Below are 19,889 nucleotides of genomic sequence, written 5' to 3'. Positions count from 1 at the left end.
GAGCCCTGCAAGACATGCTAGAGGGAAGAGATCCATAGTTAATTTTTGAGGGACACAGCTACAACCAATATAAACAGATAAAATTCCTCCCACATTCTAGGCAACTAAGAAATGATGCTTATTATAAAACTATAAAACTATACCAGCTTTTCACCAATGAGTGAATTTTGCTTATAGAGCTCTGAGTTGCCTAAACTATAATACATTTTCTATTCTGAGGGATTAAGAAGTGAAATGTTCCCTTTTCCAGAAGGCATGCTAGATAAACTTTAAACTCATAGCCAGTTTCAAAGGAAAAATATTTGTCCTACACAAAGCCTCTATTCAGGGTCCCTGTTTTCACTACAGTAAGAAAAATAGCTGTGCCCTGGGTAATTTGTTCATGTATGCCAATAAAAGCACATTGGAAAAGAGCCAGCACTTCTAGCAAGCTCCCAAAGACTTCTGAAGTCCTATGAAAAGCAGAACATTTTTTCTCTACTTATCCTTTTTCTATTTGTCATTCCCAGAACTTAGCACTTGTTTCCATTACATTTGCCTTTATGTTACTGTGAGACGCAACTGAAAGAAAAAAATAAGACTAAAGAATAAACCCAAGGCTTTTAAAGAAGCCCTTGTATGAAAAAAGAGCTTTCAGATATCTTCATACAATGTTTCAAATGTTAAGAATGCACTGCTCTGAACTCCATGCTGTTCAAAAATTACAAAAGAGGCTAAAGTATAATCATATTTTAGACATGAAACATATAAAGAATTAAGGAGCATTCTGATTTCTATGCTTTCATGAAGGAATCTGATCAAGAAACTTGCTGTTGAACTAAGGCATGTCTGTGACAGACTCAGGGTAAAAAGAGCTTGGACCAAATTATTGGGAAGTTATCCAGAACAAAGCAATTGCCTGTTCATAGGTGCTTCCCCAAAACTCAGTGTTTTTTGAAACAGCTTCCAAAACAATCAGAAATGGGGCTGAAAAGGAAGTCATCTCACAACCTTAAGGCAGGAGCAACTGTGCCAAGGCAATTCCCAAAAAGTAGTACTTCCTAACCTCTTCCTCAGTGCTCTAATAAGGGAGGCTATCAACCAAGCCTGGGGAAGCACAGGGTCTCATTAGCCTTATTCTGAAAAAGGCTAATGAGGCCATGGGTTTCTTCTCATTAAATAATCAAAATCTAAGGTTCTTCTCAATAGTCAAAATCCATGTTGCAGTTTAAACTCACCTGACACTGCTTCTATCCACAACACACCCAAAAAATGCACTAGATTCTTAATTTAAGAAAAAAGAAAAAAATAATAACATGCATCAAATCAGTGTTGAACTGGGCTTATAAAAATATCCTATTTTCCTCTGTCTTGTTTGATCAAGAATAGTTGGCTTGCTGCTACCTCCCCTCTCTTCTAGAGCTCACCACTCACATCAGCACTGCAATGGGCCCAGAAGGATGTTGTCTCACGTGTATCATCTCATATGTTTTTCCAGCTAGACAATCCAAAGTAAGCAGATGTAAACTTCTATTTTCCCTTAGGAGCCCACAAGGCAAGTTTCAGGGGGAACAATATTGCAGTTACTTCATCTATATATTATCTTTCATTATCTCAGTGTTTTTCTAAGCCATATCGCTTTGCTTCTTGAACTTTGCATAACCTCTACTCTTTCCTCATATTGTTTAATGCAGCCTTATTCTTTTCTCCTCCTTTTCCTTTTTTTCATGAACATTTACAGCAGACTTTCTGGAAAAAAATTAAAGTTATTTAAAAAAAATTCAAGTGTAGACTCAAAAATTGTTCGTGACATTGTACAATATCTTTAAGATGGGGACTCAGATTGTCATCCACCCTATGACTGTCTTTCATCTCCTGTTGGATTGGGTTGGATTATCACTAAGAAATTAACACTGACAAATATAAATACTGCCTTTTCCAACAGAGGCACCAAAAGAATTAGGGATAGGATATTTTTTTGTTTTGTTTTTTTTGTTTCCCAGCTATTGCATAAAGCTTTCTGAAAACTCATTCACAGACAGGTTTAGGTGAAATGGCAGAAGCAATTACTACTCTAATTTGCTATAACCTCTTTCTTTCCATGGATGCAAAAATATTGACATAGAAATCCCAACTTCTTTGTAGGTACCAGTATGAAATCCAGGGAAGAGAAGCAAGCTGCAACTTGCAGCAGTTGAGGTTATGGCCCAAATAAGATCCAGCACAAAGATAAGGTGTTTTATTTAGTAGGATAGCTGGAAGGTTGTCAGATGTCCTTTCTTCATCCACGAAGAGCCTAAACAGTCCCCAGACTATCCATGTTTGTGGGCCTGGCTCTGGGTCACACTGAGACACCTCCTGCAGGAGCAATCCCATGGGCCAACCACATCCCCTGGTCCAGGGATACTCCAGGGATGATGTTCCTGTGCTTCCTCATCAGCCACACAGGATGGCTGGGGGGAGCCAAGCCACAAAGTGGGATGTGGCATCACACAGTAGGAACAGAGCAGTCCCCAAACCATTCCCTGCCTGTGCACAAGGTCAGTACTTCTCCCCAAAGGCATCTGCACAATTAATATCTAATCAGGCTGGCCAAGCCTCCTTCATGCCCTCTGTTGAAGGGAAAACAGCACAGCTGCAGTGCAGAGCGCTGAAGGTGACATTTGGGCAAATTACACATCCAAAAAACTTGCTTCTTTCGGCATTATTCGGCTTTGTGACTCAGATCTTTGAAGCACAGGAACATCTCAGTCAGTGCCAGGCTCTCAGGTGATGTAACGGGAGATATTCCCATCTGTTTTCTCTGAATGAAATATGGAATAAGATTACAGCTCTAATCACATTGGTGGGTCAAGATTTAGAGACACACAGCTTCAGGTTCCAAAAAATGCATTTGTGATCAATAGTCTCAAACACCCTTATTGTTTCTGAAAGATCAGGCCTTGGTGCCCCATCTTCCTCATTGACTCTTTCCCCAGAGAAGGGCATGTACAGCTCTTTTTCTAAAAGTTCACAGATTATCTGAGTGCTTCTGCTTGAAGCATATTAGAAACCCATAGAGTTTTGTAAGGGAGGGGATCCATTACTCTACAAGCAGGGAAATCCCAACAAACGTTTTTCCTGCTGCCCAGATCAATTGGCAAACACTAGGGTCTCCTGTGCAGTTCACCCCTGCCAAATTTTAGCATTACTTAGCAGATGGCTTCTTCTCAGTGTGCTCAGGGCTTTCCCCTCCCTGGCACTGGATGGTTTCACATCAGAAGCACAGGTGCTGCTTTCCCAGCTTCACCACCAGCTCCCTTCACTCCTGCACCAGCGTCACCTCCCTCTCCTGCTCAGGCTTGGTGCAGTCTGGAAGCCCAAAAGATGCTAAACCATCCCCTTTCCTTTCAATTGTGAGCAGAAGAGGCTTTGCAGCCCTAGCACAGTGATCAGACAGCTCTGACAGGTGACAAGAAGTGCTTGGGTAACATGAATCCAGTGGCAGCAATGGCTCTCCTTTAAAATTTGGGGCATATATTGTTCAGCACCCTCGTTCCCAGTGATGAAGTCTTAACACAAAGAACTGCAGCAGGTGGCACGTGCTTCCAGTAGTTACCAAACAAGACTTTAACCACTGCAAATTATCCTGAGTGCATAAAATCAGTGAAACTTCTCTATTGATGGAGATGGTACCCTCTTGGATTGCTCCTGAAACAGAAATATGTAAACTGTGATGTCATGTAATTTGCATTTCCCTAATAGCAGGTTGCTCTTATCTAGTGTTGCTCTCCTTCTCGTGTTTTAGTGCACTCCAGGGGGATATTATCCAAGAGAATAATACACAAGATGCAGAAGACTAGCCACATGCAGTATAAAAACTAATGCTAAACTGACCACAAATGCTTTTCCAGAGATTTCCAAACCTGTCTGAGCAGAGGCAAGGAGTGGAAGAGCTCTCACTCCTGACTCACACTGTTGGCCTGAGCACAAGACGGTTTGTTACTCAGAAATGGCATTTGGGCATCCCCTCCTCCTCAGGAGTAAAGTACAGCAGAGGAGGGAGGAAGCATCCACAGCTCCAGATTTATGGAAGAAGAAGAAAAGATTGCACAAGACCTGAGGAATCTGGGATGTGTTTCAAGCCACAAGAGTAACAAAGGAAATTGTGTGCAGCATAATGATTATTTTGTATATTTTTGAATTATCCAGAGGGAAATGTATCTCCACAATATATTTTGCCTACTGTCCACATCCCACAGACTTCAAGTCAGCTGTGTTGCCCTCTCACAAACACAGGAATAAGGACAGGAAGAAAACCTTGCTTCCATTTTATTTTTCATTTGTGCTTTTTTTTAAATCCCTGATGAATTTTAATCCCCATCTTGTTCCACATAGAAAACAGACACTTTAATAGTGATTGCTAATAGAAGAAGTATTTGGATCAACAGGCCTACATTTAAAATCAAATTACAAAAGAAAAAGAAGAAAATAAGTCCATGGGATTTGCAGGAGACAGAACCCTGTCAGAAGAATTATGTGGAAGAAAGGTGGAAGGGATAAAGTCACAACAATGTATTCAGTACGGGACTTCCTGGACACTGAAAAAGTTACTGAGCACAGATAATTAGTACAAGTCAAGCATGAGATAAACTCACAGCATGGATTAGAAAGGAAAAAAACCTCTAAAAGAGCATCATGACATGCAGATCAGTCTCTCTCCAAATAAAATCCAGAGTTTTCCATTTTTTCCCCTTTGTTGCAGAGATTTTCAGGGGGAGGTGTTGAAGGAACTACAGAGCAGCTAGTTGTCCAGCTTCTTTTAAATACTGATTTTGGAAAATCCTACGCCCTGAAAATCAAGGTTCTCCCATGCACCTAGATGATTCTCAGAAGAAAAAGTAATATTTGGTTGTGCAGTAGTGCACTCAGCTGGATATTTTTGTAATCTTTAACACTCACTTCCAAACACCTCATTCAATAATTTATTTCACCACAATATGCTCGCAGGACTAACTATCACAATTTAATTTGAGCATTGCTGCTCACAGAACAGTCTGAACAATATTCAGAATGCCCAGAATATAAATTAGCCTTTTCTGGCTAAAAAGCCTAAGCCATGAGAGGCAATTGTCACTTTTTGAATTGCCCAAATTAAAAAAAAAAAAAAAATTGAAAGGATATTTAATATTTTTAGAAATTTACAATCATCCACTTCATCAGTTAATACTGAAAAATTGCATCTTCCATCTTCCCCTGTTTCCTTCATGCTCCCTTTTATTTAGATATGAAGTAAAAAAAATTCTTGAATCGCCAGTATCAGGTTGGTCAAGAGCAAAAGTCAGACACCCAAAGCCCATAAAGCTTGATAAACTTGAAAACAAACAAACAAACAAACAAAAAACACCAGGGAATCAATGAGCTTGAGAGCCTGCTCCTGTTTGGAATTGCTAGGCTAAGTTGGAATTAACACATGGCTGCTCTGCAGTAACATCAGCTTTTGGGTTTTTGACTGCACAGCATTTATCATCTCATGCACATAAAAACAAGGTGTGCATAAGCATTTAGTTTTTGGGGCTTTTTGACCATGCTACATGACCACAGTGCCTGGGAAAGAAATTAAAAGGTAACTGTTATAAAAGTACAGCTAAAGCCAGCCTGGGTTGAGTGAGGGTTCCACAGAGGTAAAGCTTAATTATTTACAGTTTAGGTCTTAAGACACCCAGTCCCTAGGTCATTTATTACCAGGAATGAACATAAATCACTGGTTTCTATTTTTGTAGTGCAATCACCAGCACTCAAGAAGAGCTGTAAGGTAAGAGGAGACACCCACCCTTAAATAACCCCATGGGAGAGATTTTGAGTGAAAAACATGGTAGGGGGTAAATATATCTGCTCAAGAATCAGGGAAGAACAGGAAGAGCACACACCCCATGAGCCAAGAAAATACAAGGGTTTCAGAAGCAGTACACCTGGGAGCAGGCACAGCAACGTGGGCTGGCAGCAGCTTTTGGACCAACAAAAAAATCCCCAGAACTGGGAGAAGTCTTGGCCACAGGTGGTCAGTGCACCCAGTAGTGCAGAAGGACCTCTGTGCCACAGGAACCAAATAATGATGGTTATACTCCAGAGCTTGGGCTAGATTTCATCCTAGGTACCTCCACACTTGCATCTTTATTGCAGCAACCATCATAGCCCTAAAAGTAACTCTCACTGCATGTAGGAGGCACAGCTTGGGGCCAGCACTCTCACCAACTCCCAAGGCTGATGGTGGCTGGAAAAACTTGCAAAGGGAATCCTGGGGAAAAAAAAAAAAAATAGCCCAGGTGATTTGGGAGTGATTTTTTTTGTGATTTTTTTTTATTAATAATTGTACCTTATTAATCAAAAAAAGCCAAAAAGAGCAAAATTTTCAGTCCCTGCTTTCTGAAAATAGAGGCAGCTTCAGGTAACTAAGATTGAAATGACAAGATATAAAACAAGCACTAATTCCTGTGCTGATCTGACTTTCAAGCAGATATTGGTGCCATTTAAGACCAATTATTGTTCCAAAAGCATATGATTCTTCTACTTCAAGGAAAAAAAGTCTACACTATGCACTAGAAGTTAAAGTACATTGGAACACAAATCACCAAATGTAGAATAAGCACTTTGGGAGGGCACATATCATTATAGCTGAGCAATGGTGTTTGTACTTGTGTGAAGGCTTGCAGTAGCAACACAATTTCTTAGTTATATGAGGAATAAAATTTCAATGATTCAGGAAGGCATCTTCAAAATTAGTATATTCAAATGCATCTCTAATAAAAACAATCGTTATAGGAAGTTTTATTTTGGTGAACAGCTGGGATCACCCTGCTGTTACTGAGCTGTTTTCAAAAGGGTATAAATGAATAAAAGTGTGTTAACAACCTATCAGAGGTGGAAAAATCTACAAGTTTATCCTTCTTTTATAAGCTGATTCCCCTGCCACTTGCTGTTTTTTAAGGAGAGTTAAAACTAAGAATTTTAAACAACATTCATAAAAAAATATATGCCAGACTTTTATTTCTGTGATCTATCAATTATATAGTGGATTGTCAAGACCAGCCAATATTTGAATATCAGCCTATGTATATGTGGACTTGCAAAAAAGAGATACACACTGGACTTAACTCTATTTTTTTAGCCCGTGAATCACCTTTTGTTTCCGAATTCTGAGCTACGCTCACCAGCTCTTTTACTGCACCATCTGCTCCTTATCTGTACTATGTTTAAATAGCAGTATAAATTGCAGAACAATTTAGGTTGGGAGTGAACTCTGGAGGTCATCTGATCAAAACAACTTGGAAACTAGACCCAGATAGAATCTATAATAATGTACAATAATCACAATTACTTCTCCAGGCACCAGAAACACAGCACAAACAGCTCCTGACCACAAGCACAATAAATTCTCCCATTTTGATCCCATGCTCATGTCCTGTTACATCTGAACTGGATGAAGAACACAAGTAAAGGTGTTGGCAGGAGCATGCTGCCAGCCTGCAACTCAAATGCAGCTCAGCAGCATTTTAAGAAAAATGGTTTTGAGACAACCAGACTAAAAAGGGGCAGCATGTCAAGGACAGAAAGCTGCCAGAACCCAGAGGAGCAAGGGGACAGCTAGATGGGTGGAAGGAAGCAGAGCTTTTCCCTGGAGGAAAAAAGAACAGCTCAACTGGCTAACCCATGGAGAGGTTCCTGAAATCCATTTAGTATGGCTTGCATGGTCCCTGGTGTTGTGGTTTAGTTCCAGATCACAACAGAGCAGCTCCCTCTCTGCCCCTGGTGGGATGAGGAGGACAACCAGAAAAAAGGGAAAACACATAGATGGAGATAAGAACAGCTTAATAACTGAAACAAAGTATAATAGTAGTACTAGCAATAACAAATAACAATAATGATAGATTTGTAATGAAAAGTTGAGACAAAGAAATAAAGCTCAAGAAAGACAAAGCGTTGCACAAAGCAATTGCTCACCCACTGCTGACGGATGCTCAGCCTGTCCCCAAGCAGCCATGGGCACCTCCCAGCCAGCTCCCCCCAGTTTATATACTGGCCATGACGTCCTATGGTCTGGAATATCCCTTTGGCAAGCTCGGGTCTGCTGCCCTGGCCACGCTCCCTCCCAGCTTCTGGTGCCTCTCCTCACTGGCAGAGCATGAGACACTGCAAAGTCCTTGACTCAGGGCTAGCACTGCTTAGCAACAGCCAAAACATCAGCGTGTTATCAACATTATTCTCAACCCAGCTCCAAAACACAGCTCTGTACTGGCTACTAGGAGGAGAATGAGCTCCATCTCAGCCAAAACCAGGACACCTGGTGACCCAGAGAACTCACTGCAGGAAGACACATCTGTACTGGGAGCAGCCTTACTGCAGCTGTTTATACATTCCCCTTCTCCGCGGCCTCACTATGGGGCCACAGGGAGAAGATGAGATTGAGTTACAACAAACTCCGTTCTCTAGAGCAGGGAATGAACATATTCTATCCAGCACAGACAATCTGTCAAGCTGTGAGCTGCCATAATTGCTTGGCATTAGCATAATTCATATATACATGCATACAGATCTAAATAGGAGCAGTAGCATCTCCGTGTGCCCCAACGAGTCTGATTTTGTCTCTTCGGATTTGACACACACATCCAGGCTACAGCAAGGAGCTGTGCCAAGTGCAACAGGCTGTAGATTATTTAATGGTCTGACCATCCTACAGCATAGTTTGTCATGGCTCCCATGTGCAGGAACAAGCTCTCTTAAGTTAACAAGATTGAAAATGGTCACTCTGAATAGTGCTGAAAGCAGTCTGTCTTACAAAGTGTGTCTAAAAGAGAGGAACATATTTTGCTGTTCACACTTTGACCATACTGGAAAATCAAATAACTGCCTCTCTACCAGCAACAGCACCAGCAAGAATGTTCTGAACAAATTCCAGGTACTTTAACAAATCACAGTTCTTAAAATGACCCATTGCTCAAAATCCCTTGAGGTTGTAGTGGTTCCTGGCAAACTGAAAACATTTTTCCTTCCACGCTTCCTCTCTGCAGTACAGCTGAATGACCTTGGTGGTGGGAGGAGGTCAGAGTAGATGAGAAAAGAGTCTTTAAAAATGCTGTTTGATTTTAAGTACTAAATTCACATTTTGAAGACAAAGACAATTTAATTAAAAACATATAAGTCTTGCAACTTAAAAGAAGTTGCAATAGTTCCAAGAACAACTTTTTGAAATTCCCTGGCCCCCCAACAATCCCTTCCTGCAAGTTAAGGAAGCAACAGCATGAACAACCTCAAAACCATCAAGTTAGTGAAATAAAAAAACAAACCAACCAAGCAAATAATAAAAGGAAAGGGGGAAGGAATGGGATGGGGAGATTGCTTCTAACTTCACATACCTCCTCACTTTGTCCTGTATATTAAACACTGATATAAACACTTCAAGCTTTTGCAGATCACTCTTGCAGATCAGCATTTTCTTGATTTGTATTTTTGTTCTTCCCCAGTCTCTATTTGTCTCCTGTCCTCCAAGAAGCAAAAGTTGTCAATAGTATGGAAGTGAGTTCAGACAGCTTCTCCATACCTTGTAAGAAGTGACTTACAAACTTCTGCAGTCAGGTCTCAGCACTTTTTTCTTTTTTTTGACAAACATCCTTACCTTTACATTGACTGCTTTACCATTAACAGAAACAATTTCAAATTAATTTTAAGCAAAATTTACTGTATGCCACATGTGCCATCCAGACTTGGGGTGTCTCAAAATGAGAAGCTGGGCCAGAAAACATTGAATATACATTAAATAAAGAAATAGTTGTCCCAGGCACTGTAATCCCAGTACTCAGAGTGGCTCTAGCAGCCTCCCAGGAAAACCTCTGCATCAATCCATGCCCACCTCAGCTCCCCTCACTACTCCTGAACTTGTTTCTCTACCTCTCTATGCCTCCACAGGTATCCTTGTGTTAAAACACATATTTAGAAATTGGTAGCAATTACTCTTTCCAACAATCAACCTCAAATCCCAGACCTCTTACAGCATCCAGAGAAAATATTACTTTAGTGTAATTAATTCCCCCCATTTCCTCTTTCCATCATCACTCACTGCCTGTTTACAGCTGAGTTGCATCTTCTCATCTGCTTGCCAACAGTACCATAACAGCCTTCTTGTACCTCTGGGCTCTTGCTAAATGATAAAAATAAAGCCAAGAAAATTAACATGCACAAAAAATAGCAAAGCTAGGAATAAATGAAGTGTCTGAAAACTCTCTGCTGGTCTTGTGCTATGCTTGCTTCACTTCTAAGCAGGCTGATGGATATTTTAGCACAGGTACTTTATCAACAGCTCTAGGGTGGCATAAAGGTGACTTAAACAGAAAGTTTATTTGAAGCTGTCTGATAAGTATTGAAATAATGGAGGAAATAAAGGAAGTAACTTCTAAAAGCAGGCTTGAAGCACTTTTCCCAGATGCTGGTTCTCCTCAAATAGGTTTCTACTTTTCTCCTGGAAGAGCACCAATCTCCAAAATAAATAAAGTAAATGCTTTGAAAGTAAAGTCAGTAGTTCTGGTCTGATAAACAGCAACATAAAAATGGTACCTTTGCACTCAGCAAATCTGCTGCTGGTGTGCAGTCAGGAGTGATTGCTGCTGACTGGTGAGATAAACAAGGCTCTGCTGCTTTCATGCTTGTTTGAGACAGGATATCAGTGCTATTGCTGTGTAGCAAACTGAATGCTAGTGTCTTCCATAAAAAGCTAAGTTCCTCATTAATTTTCAGTTACATATCTGGACACTTCTTGCTGCCTCACTCAGGAGCAGGTAATGGGATACAGAGACAATATCAGAGCGTGCTTCACTCTGCACGAACTTTACGATGCGAAAACGCTCAGGAAGGGAGATGGGTCTGAGAGATTGGGAAATGCTTCATGAAGAGCCAGGCAGATTCCTGCCTTGTAAAGCTACTTTTATACAAGCACTTTCCAGATTCAAGAGCAGCAGTTTCCTCTTTGTAGAATGAAATCAAACAAACAAAAAAAAAAAAAAAAAAAAAAAGAAAAAAAAAATCAGAGAGTTGGTGTAAAAGATTAATCAAGCAATTTTCACTGCCAATGTTCAAGGTCACTTCAAGGTCACGTGTGTAGGCTGTGGGTATAGTACATAAAATAAACAAAATTTGTGTATGAACACCAGCTCATCATTTCAAGGAAGAACATAAGCCAGAAAAAACTATTTGAATTTATCATACTACCGTAATATGACTAAATTTTAATTTACAGGAGTGGTTGATAAGTGATAGTACAAAAACAATTTCTCAGCATTCAAGCTTGCAAACCTTATAGGAACTATTAGGAAAGATATGCTTGAAAGTGAGGGTCTAAAATATTTTCAAGTGTATTTTCACAATACTTCAAATAAACAGTAATAGAGTCTGTTGTTTAGAACTTCAAAGTCATAGAGATAAGGATGCTTCTGAAAGAAGAAACAGATAGAAAAAGACCTGCTCTTAGAGCTGCCCAGGACTCATAGAAAAATACACCACCACAATTTTTTACTATTATCTGACTTGAAGCTCTTGAAAATGAACTACTCCTCTTAAATCAAGTACAGCATACATTGTATCTCCATCTGCTAGCACCTCAGTAAGCATCATGTAAGATGCTATTTCATGTCACATGGGCTTTTTTTTTCCACAAAGCCCACATAAAAATCATTATAGCAAGCCTGAAAATTCTTATGAAAAGCAAAGCAGAATTTTCTCTTCTAGCTAAGAAGTTCTGCCTCAAGAAAGTAGTTAAGGCTTTAATACGCTGCTCATCTTAATTAACAGAGACTGAATTAGTAAGCAATGTCTATTCTGAAAAAGCATTACTAAAACCACTCCATTTGTGCCAGTAACTCTGTACCTGCTACTGATATGCCAGAGACATTTCATTTCATGACACAAAAAAACTTAGGTCAGGGAACAGAAACAAATCCACTGAAATGTCATGTTTTTACTGATAATCAGAGCTTTTCGTTCCTTGCATATTTCAGATTTAAGCAGATGGTAGACGAACAAAATATTTTCTTTGCATTGAAAGAGTCTGAAAATGGTGCCAGAGAAGATCAGAGGAACTTTCTTTTTTGTTGCATCTTGAGGTCAGACACTTTAAATAGAGTTTTTGGCACGCAATAAAATAAACTAGATCAACTTATCTTGAATTCCTGGCAATTTATAACTCAAGCTGCCAAGCCTTTTAGTTATACCAAGCTTCTGCAAGAACTAAATCCTGCTCAAGTTAGCCTGGCATGAAAGGCTGAGTTGTTATCAGGTGAACATCAGCAGTGTTGTCGGGGCCAGAGGCTTGCAGGAGCTGTCTCTGGGCCAGGACTGAGCCCTGCCAGTCCTCGCCTGCAAGCCAAGGCAGCTCTGGGGAGCAGAGGGAGGCCTTCTCCCACTGGCTCACATTTCTTCTTTACCCCAATAACCCCCAGAGCTGTTTGGGCTGCTCAGAGATGTGCAAGGGGAGGCTGTGCCCCAGGGAAGGCACTGAGAGGCTTGCGAAGCATCTTGATCCTATCACAGGCCTGGGATGCAAGGGAGAGACTCTGGTTATTTGTGAATATTTGCTTACATATGTTCTAAACATTTACACACCAGAAACAATTATAGCAACTTATTTCCATGCATTTCATATGGTGGTGCTTGGTTTAAAAATAAATGCGCTTTTTGGTGAGAAACTGCCATGCAAGTGAAATGTATCTTTATTCTACGATATCAAAGGTGAGAAAAGCATTTCTAGCTAACCCTCCCAAGGCAGGCTTGGGGCTATCCCTGCTCCTCTGAGACCTCACACCAACTGCAGCTTTGTTAGTCTGGGTGCCACATCCTACCCTTCTGAAACATTTCACATCTGGCTTCTTTTACACCTCCTCAGTCAGGAAGTACAGCACATCTTTCACCACAGGAGACAGACCATTTTCTCTCCATGCTTTACTTCCTCTCACATAAGACTTTGCTAGCATGTGCTCTCAGTCAGCAGGCAAGTATCAGACTGGTCTCAGGCCCCTTTGTGTCCCTGATAGTCCAAGAGCAGCACAGCTTGCTCTTGTTTCACAAGGAATCATCAAAGTTTATACTTTTGTGCCAGTTCTTATAACCCAGGGGGAAGACAGGAGCAAACTTTCAGAGTTTATCAGCAGATGCTCCCTCAAATTTATGAACTGTTTCCTTGTTTGGGCTTGAGGAGAGAAACCTGTTAAGTGCGGGCATTTCTTTCACCTGCTCAAAAAACCACAATTAGCTCTTGTGCTTGTGCATGGCCTTCTTCTGGATCACACACACATGACCTAATAGGGAAATCAGAAACCTCTCACATCAGCCTGTCCCTCCACACAGCAGCACAATGAGGCTTTTTTGGTCCACTCCTAAAAGCAGAAATGCCTGGGCATCGCTGCTTGTGCTGGTGAAGCTCTCAGCTTCTAGCCTGTGGCTGCACACATTGTTTTGGGAAATGTAACAGAGAATCCCCTTGGAAAGGGACCTGTCTCCAACTCTGCAAACAAACACCACCGCTGCAGGAGCAGATGGATTCTTACTGGCAGGTGCTTGCCAGAGGGCATTGGTGCCAAACCCTTTGTTACAAAGAGCTTACACAGAAAACACAGATCAAGAAATCAAATTGCTGGATAAACCTAGCACAAAGCTGATCCGGCTTGTAAAAACATTAAGGACATCAGCACTTCTGTTTCCACACTCCCTTCTAGCTCTTGGCCAGCATCTTCTGTACCACTCCCCTAAGCAGCTCCCTCTGTCATCACCTTTTTCCCCACTTGCCATGGACATGATGAAGCAAGGCATTACACATGCAGTAATTATCCCTCTGATGCCACCTCTCTGGACTTTCAAAGTCATTCTGTCACCTTCATTTCCAATCCTCTTCTGATTTTTGCTTTCTGAAATCACAGAGTTCTGTGTTTTAACGAACACTTCAGAAGCACTGTCCTTTGTTACTCTACACGATCCTCTAGTTAATCTGGGTGCTGTTTTGGAGTAGTGATTGCCCCCTCACCCACACCACTGCAAACAGATTTTCAAGGAGCTTTGGCTCTGGATAAGCAACTTCATTTATCTCACACACTGATATGCTGCAATGTTCTCATTTTGTATTTCTGTTTAAAAAGTTTAAAAAACTGTCACCAACTTACACTTCTTTTCCCTCCCTCTTGATTCAGATAAAAACAGGAACAAAATAGTGCCTTGCAGTTCTCAGAGATATCTCCTTGGCTGATCACAGAAGTGAATAACCAGGCTGATTTTCTATTTCCAGCTGAAAATGTGTAAGTGATTAACAGCCCCCTGCACTTTGATACAGTGCTGAAAGATCTGTCCTGAAGCAAAGACAGACCTCATGTTTCTTTTTACAAGCAAAGGGAAAAAAAACAAACAAACAAGGAGGAAGAAGGGATGGTAGGAGAAAGGAAACTGCTTTCAGAAACTGCTTTCAGTTTTGTTTCTGCACGCCTCTTTCCTTACAATTTAAATTTTCATACCTGACTTTTCCTGAGAGGAGAAGGGGTGACTGGAAAACGACTACACTGTTATATTAAAAAAAAAAAAAAAAGTAAAAAGAGGTTACAATTTTACTCATAGACTGTCTGTCCAATTCTACTCCTACAGAGGTTGCTATAAGTAAGATTTCCTCAGTCTTTTCATGACTGTATTGCTGCATTTTCATTCCCATGGTTTCCACTCCCATCACTCTCCTTAAATTATGAGTAAAACTGAAAAACTGAAGGACAACAGAAGAGAGTTTATGAACACTGAAGGAAAGAGTCCAGCCTGGCTCCAGCTGGGAGTGCTGGCTCCTGGGGAAGAGGCAAAGACTCATTTCATGGCTTTGCATCCCTTGGGACTGAAAAAGGAAAATAAAACTCAAAGAGATGAAATTTTTAAATCTAGCCTTTTCTGTTTTGCTCTCTTTAATTATGTATTGGAAGGAATTCAGACTGGATGTGCCAAATATCAGTGTAAAGCCCAGCATACAAAGTGTGGTAACAAGAAGGAAAAAAATTAACCTTCAGAAAGAAGAGGGAAAAAAAAAAAAAGAAAAAAAAAAGAAAAAGAAAAAAGAGTCAGTTTTCCTACATGTTGAGGTCCTCAATTATTATTCAGCTACTTGAAAGCATCCACTTAGCTCATGGTCAGAACTTGTCTTTGGAAGCTCAGCAAGAGTTTTAGCAGTACACAATAAATAAATACACAAATGAAAATGAATGAAAGTTCTCTTTCTAAAGCAAAACAATTACAAACACTGCTGCAAAAAGTCTGATGAACTCTAAGTAGTATTATTTCTTCAGACTAAAGAAATATATACAATATATATATATTTATTTTTTTTTTTAATACAGAAGAGTTGACAGTGTCTTTTTCAGGACAGGAGGAGAGGGAGGCTGGGTGTTGTGGAGAAGGCAATTGAGGAATAGAATAAATCCAAAAGTAGGACAGCCATCAGTGCTGCATCTGAAGTAGTCATCACTGCTCACCAGGCTGCTGGAGCCTGTGCACCACTGTAAGTGAAATCATATTAAAAGGCACTCAGACCCAGGGAAGCTGCACCAGGAAATCCTTTAATGTGGCTCAGTATGCACAGCCCAAAATCAGGGTGTTTTAAAAATACATAGAAAAGTTCTAAAAATCCTCTCACATGCATCAAGTAGGGTTGTTTGCAGTTTCACATTTTTGCAGATGAGAAAGTATTAACACTATTTAGCACAAATTATGTAAAATAAAGTATTAAAGTATAGATATTAACTGTGCAAAATAAATCAAAAGTAACTATATCAGGGTAAAGTGACTAAGAACAGTTTTCTCTCCAAAAACTGGGGGGACATTCAGGCCAACTTAGAAATTTGTAAAGAAAACTTCAAGTTAAATCCTACTACAACTTATTGCAACCTTAAAAAAAGCAAGATTTGTATTTTTAAAACATTTCCCACTGCTATCAACTTCACCTCTTTTATCAACCCCCAAACTTCAGAATTCAAACTTTAATAATTGTCCAAATGCCAAAGTGAGGTCTCCTGAAGAAATCATTCTACAGCATTATTCTTTGAAATATCACATCAATATTAGAAAACAACACAGATCACGGAGAGTAGATTGTGTAATAAATGTGAAGAGGCATTTCAAGTGTAGTTTGAACCAGATTTTGGGTATAAGGAGTTTGAGCAAAAAGCCACTTATGCTGAATCACACTGCTCTTTCCTGGGGCTGCCTGAACATGGGAGGGGAAAACACCTGCAGTAGCTTCTGCAAGCACTGGGATGTCAAGTGGTCCATATTTAGCATCAATAGTATTCACAGTTATTTCTTAGCAATTTGGTCAAACACAGGCTACGTGGGTCAGCCCACTCCACAATTAGACAACTAACTCTGAAGGTCAAACACAAGGAACAGGACACTGACACCCAAAGGATGCTTCTGTCAAAAGAACTGAGAAGTCAAAGGGCAGGACCTTGTGCCGGGGAAAAAAAAATTATTAAAAAAAAAAAAAAGCAATTAAAAGAATTAAAAGTGCTAATGCCAAAGCAGTGGAGTAATACTGCAGCTCAGCTCAGTGTGTCTCTGCTAATTTCCACTGGGCTGATTCCAGATGGTGGGAAGTTCCTCTTTGCCACCTTCTCTACATGGAACAGGGGAGTGAGTACTCAGGAGCTTCCCTCTGTCTCAGCTCCCTACAGCCCTCCTTTCCTTTTTCTGATTAAACAAGCTGACAGTTCCTGCTGGGAATAAAGGTGTCCATACAGGTATGTCCATCCATGAGTCGCTGCTCTGTGACAGCAACCACAGAGCACAGAGGGACTCTCAGAGCCTTGGAATGCCCAAACAGTTACTGAACCCAACCTCTTCCTCGAAACTCAAGCATGATTCTCTCCCATCCTGTGACATCCCTTTTTTTTGTTCTCCTCCCAGGCAATTTAGTTATGTGAGGAAAAAAGTAATGGTGGGCAGCTTTGTTAAATTACCCCCATGTCTTCTCCACTGCAAACACAAAAGAATATACTGCATGAGACAATCCTCAAAGTTCAGTAAAAGAACTTTAAAAATCAAGCCAAAACTTGCAACTTTTTATGAAAATGACTGAACCAAGGATAGCATGGTTACAGATAGGTGAACCAGCCATAACCTTGTCTCTGCCATTCAAGAGATCAGAGTTCAAAGTGTTCTGGAAAGAATTTGTGTTACCAGAATACATCAAGAAACAGGATGAGCAAGGTGTCATAAGTTACCTTGGACTCAGGCATTCATATTCTTCAATAAAGTATTGATAAGCACTTTAATCCAACCATTTCCAGTTGGAGGAGAAAAAAAAAAAAGGTAAAGATTAAGGTAGAAACATAAGTTTTCTTAATGAGAATTAATGTGGTTTGAATAAATCAAATAATACCTACATATGTAAAATATAGGTTCTAATAAATTTTATTCAGGATCTCAGACTGTTAAGTAGGTAATTTTTAGGAATTTAGGATCCAATAGGAAATTAACTTCTTCAGAACTGCTTGAGAAAACATAATTAGAAGCATTTGCTCTATTTATGAAAAGTATCCACATCAAAAATGTAAAAAATTAGAATGGGATCTTCTGCAATACTTTAATTTTCTGATTTTTGTTTTATTAGACCTTGGTTGGTAAATGGAATGGAAATATGTTAATATTGGAATAATTACAGCACAGCCATGACTGTGAATAACATGGCAGCTACAAATGTTCTGAAGGGAGGGCTGAGGTTGTTCCTCTCGTCCTGACTGTGATGGCTTAGGCAGCCAACAATTCACTACAGGTATGGAATAGAACATACAGAATAATGGAACAAAGCAGTTTGAACTCATTGGATATGGTTTGAACCCCCATGAACTGGTTGAAACCAGCTGGAGCCAGTTGGAACAACTTAAAACCTGCCTGAACTGGTTGGAACCAGTTTGAACTAGTTTGAATGGGTTGGAACCAATCTAACCCATTTTGAAGTGGTTTGAACCAGTTGAAATGGGGCAAGTCACCCAGAAGCAGTCAGAACCAATTTGAACTGGTCAGAGCTAGGATGAACCAGTTGAAACAGGTTTGAAGCAGTGGAACAGGTTGAAACTGGCCAGAAATGGTTTGAACCAGTCAGAAACAGCTGGAACCACTTTGAACCAGTCTGGACCAGTTGGAAGTAGTCAGAACTGTTCTGGATTGAAGTGGTTGGAATAGGTTGGAATCAGTCAGAACTGATCTGACCTGGATTGAACCAGTTTGAACCAGTCAGAACTGGCCAGAACCAGTTTGAACTATTTGGGCTATGTTACAACAGTTTTGGGCTAGTTAGAACCAGTTTGATCCAGTTTTAAGCTGATGGATCCAGTTTGTGTCTTTTCATGGAAGAGGATTCCTCCCTCCCACTTTCCTTCCCAGCTCTCGGTAGGATGTGCATCCTGCTGATACTGCAGGAACCCATGGCCTGTGGAGAGGCTGGAAAGGACAGCTGTGCTCAGGGAGCACGATCAGAGTGGCCCCATGCTCATGCAGAGTCAGGGTGTGCTTCTTTCCAAGGGCACAGTTTCCCCCTTCCCTCCTTCCCAAACCCTCCAGGGCCATGGCTCCACATCACCTCCTCCCGACCTCAGAGATGTCCTCAGGACCCGATAAATCCCACTTAAAGACTGCAGCTGAAACCAGGGACTGTGCTACATCAGGAAAACGTGGAATTGTCTGTCAGAAATGTCCTCACAGCAAAGGCCCTGCATGTTCCTGTGGAAGTTCCACTGAAAGTGGATCTGCTCCAAGCTGGAACAGAGACTGCTCCTACAACCAGAGCATCTCACATGCCGTGGGCACAGCTCGACAAAAGTGCAGGACTGTTAAAGCAGTCACCTTGGAGATGTCCCAGACCTGCTTGCACACATCACCCCAAAACCAGATTATCTTCTGTAAACAAAATAATCTCCCAAGAGACATCTGTTTTATTCTCCTCCTCTGGTTAATTCTGGTGAATTAACCAGATTGACATGGATTTTTACTTACTCACTCTCAATTACTCTTTTTCACAAGCCTCAAAACCAGGAACAAGCTTGTCTGCCCTCATCATATCTTCTCTCAATGGTTAGGACAATTCAGAGCAAAGTTAGCATGGAAACATAATTTTATTTTAGAACAGCACTCAAAACAAGTGATTCTACACCATTTGAAAACAATTTCAGTTTGATTAGAAATTATATATTCTCCAACCAAAAAGAAAAAACAAACAAACAAAACCAGAAAAGGTTTAGGTTGCATTTAAGCCAAGCTTTTTTCTTTTACTTAAATGCAAAATCTAGTTGTTCTACTGCAGCATCTGCTTACAAGTCTACACTGCCCCTAAGCCTTAACCAAATGCTGAAGGTAGTTAGAATTATCACCCTTCATAACTTCCGGCACAAAATCCTAACACTTAGGAAGGAAATCCTTGGGATTAAGATTGTGTTCTTCCATATAAAATCAACCTGGAGTCTACTTTATTAATAAATTGAAACAGAAGTGCATAAACTTTCTAATTCAGGATCAGTAAAATAACTTCAAATTAAACCCAGGACAGTTGTGTTACAGTTTTATCATCCCAGAGCTATCAGATTCACAAGGTCCACCCTGCACTAACTCCAGTATCTGCTCTGACAAATGACAATTAAAATAAATAAAATCCTTAAACAGCAAAAAACACATTCTCTCAAACCTCCACCTAAAAAAAAAAAAAAAAAAAAAAACAAACTTCTACTGACACTTTACCTCTTCCCTAAATGACAAATTACTTTGGATATCAGCAAAGAGATGTCATCTCCTTTGTGAGTAAAGTACTGTCTGACTTCCTCGTGGAGTTTTCCAAGGGCGTTAAACGAGATTTCTTCCCTTTGTGAAGTCAATGGTTC

At 40.4% G+C, this 19,889-nt stretch overlaps 1 protein-coding gene across 16 annotated transcripts in view; it reads right to left on the bottom strand.

Annotated features, from left to right (window-relative positions):
* EPS8 (EGFR pathway substrate 8, signaling adaptor) overlaps positions 1–19,889 on the bottom strand; it is a 126,147-nt gene that overhangs the window by 63,801 nt on the left and 42,457 nt on the right. Inside the window, exon 1 of one of the 16 annotated variants that reach the window (XM_085569947.1) lies at positions 7,960–11,008. The exons of 14 other annotated variants lie outside the window; for them this stretch is intronic. The gene's annotated coding sequence lies outside the window, so the exon portion shown is untranslated. Of the gene's footprint in view, positions 1–7,959; positions 11,009–19,889 lie in introns of those variants that run through there. One more of the 16 variants, XM_085569950.1, reaches the window with a different exon arrangement.

This window comes from Lonchura striata, chromosome 1A, assembly GCF_050655825.1.
Source record: "Lonchura striata isolate lonStrDom1 chromosome 1A, ASM5065582v1, whole genome shotgun sequence".
Classification (NCBI taxonomy): Eukaryota; Metazoa; Chordata; class Aves; order Passeriformes; family Estrildidae; genus Lonchura; species Lonchura striata.
The sequence above is the reverse complement of the archived record's forward strand: the minus strand, read 5'-3'. Positions and strand labels throughout refer to the sequence as shown.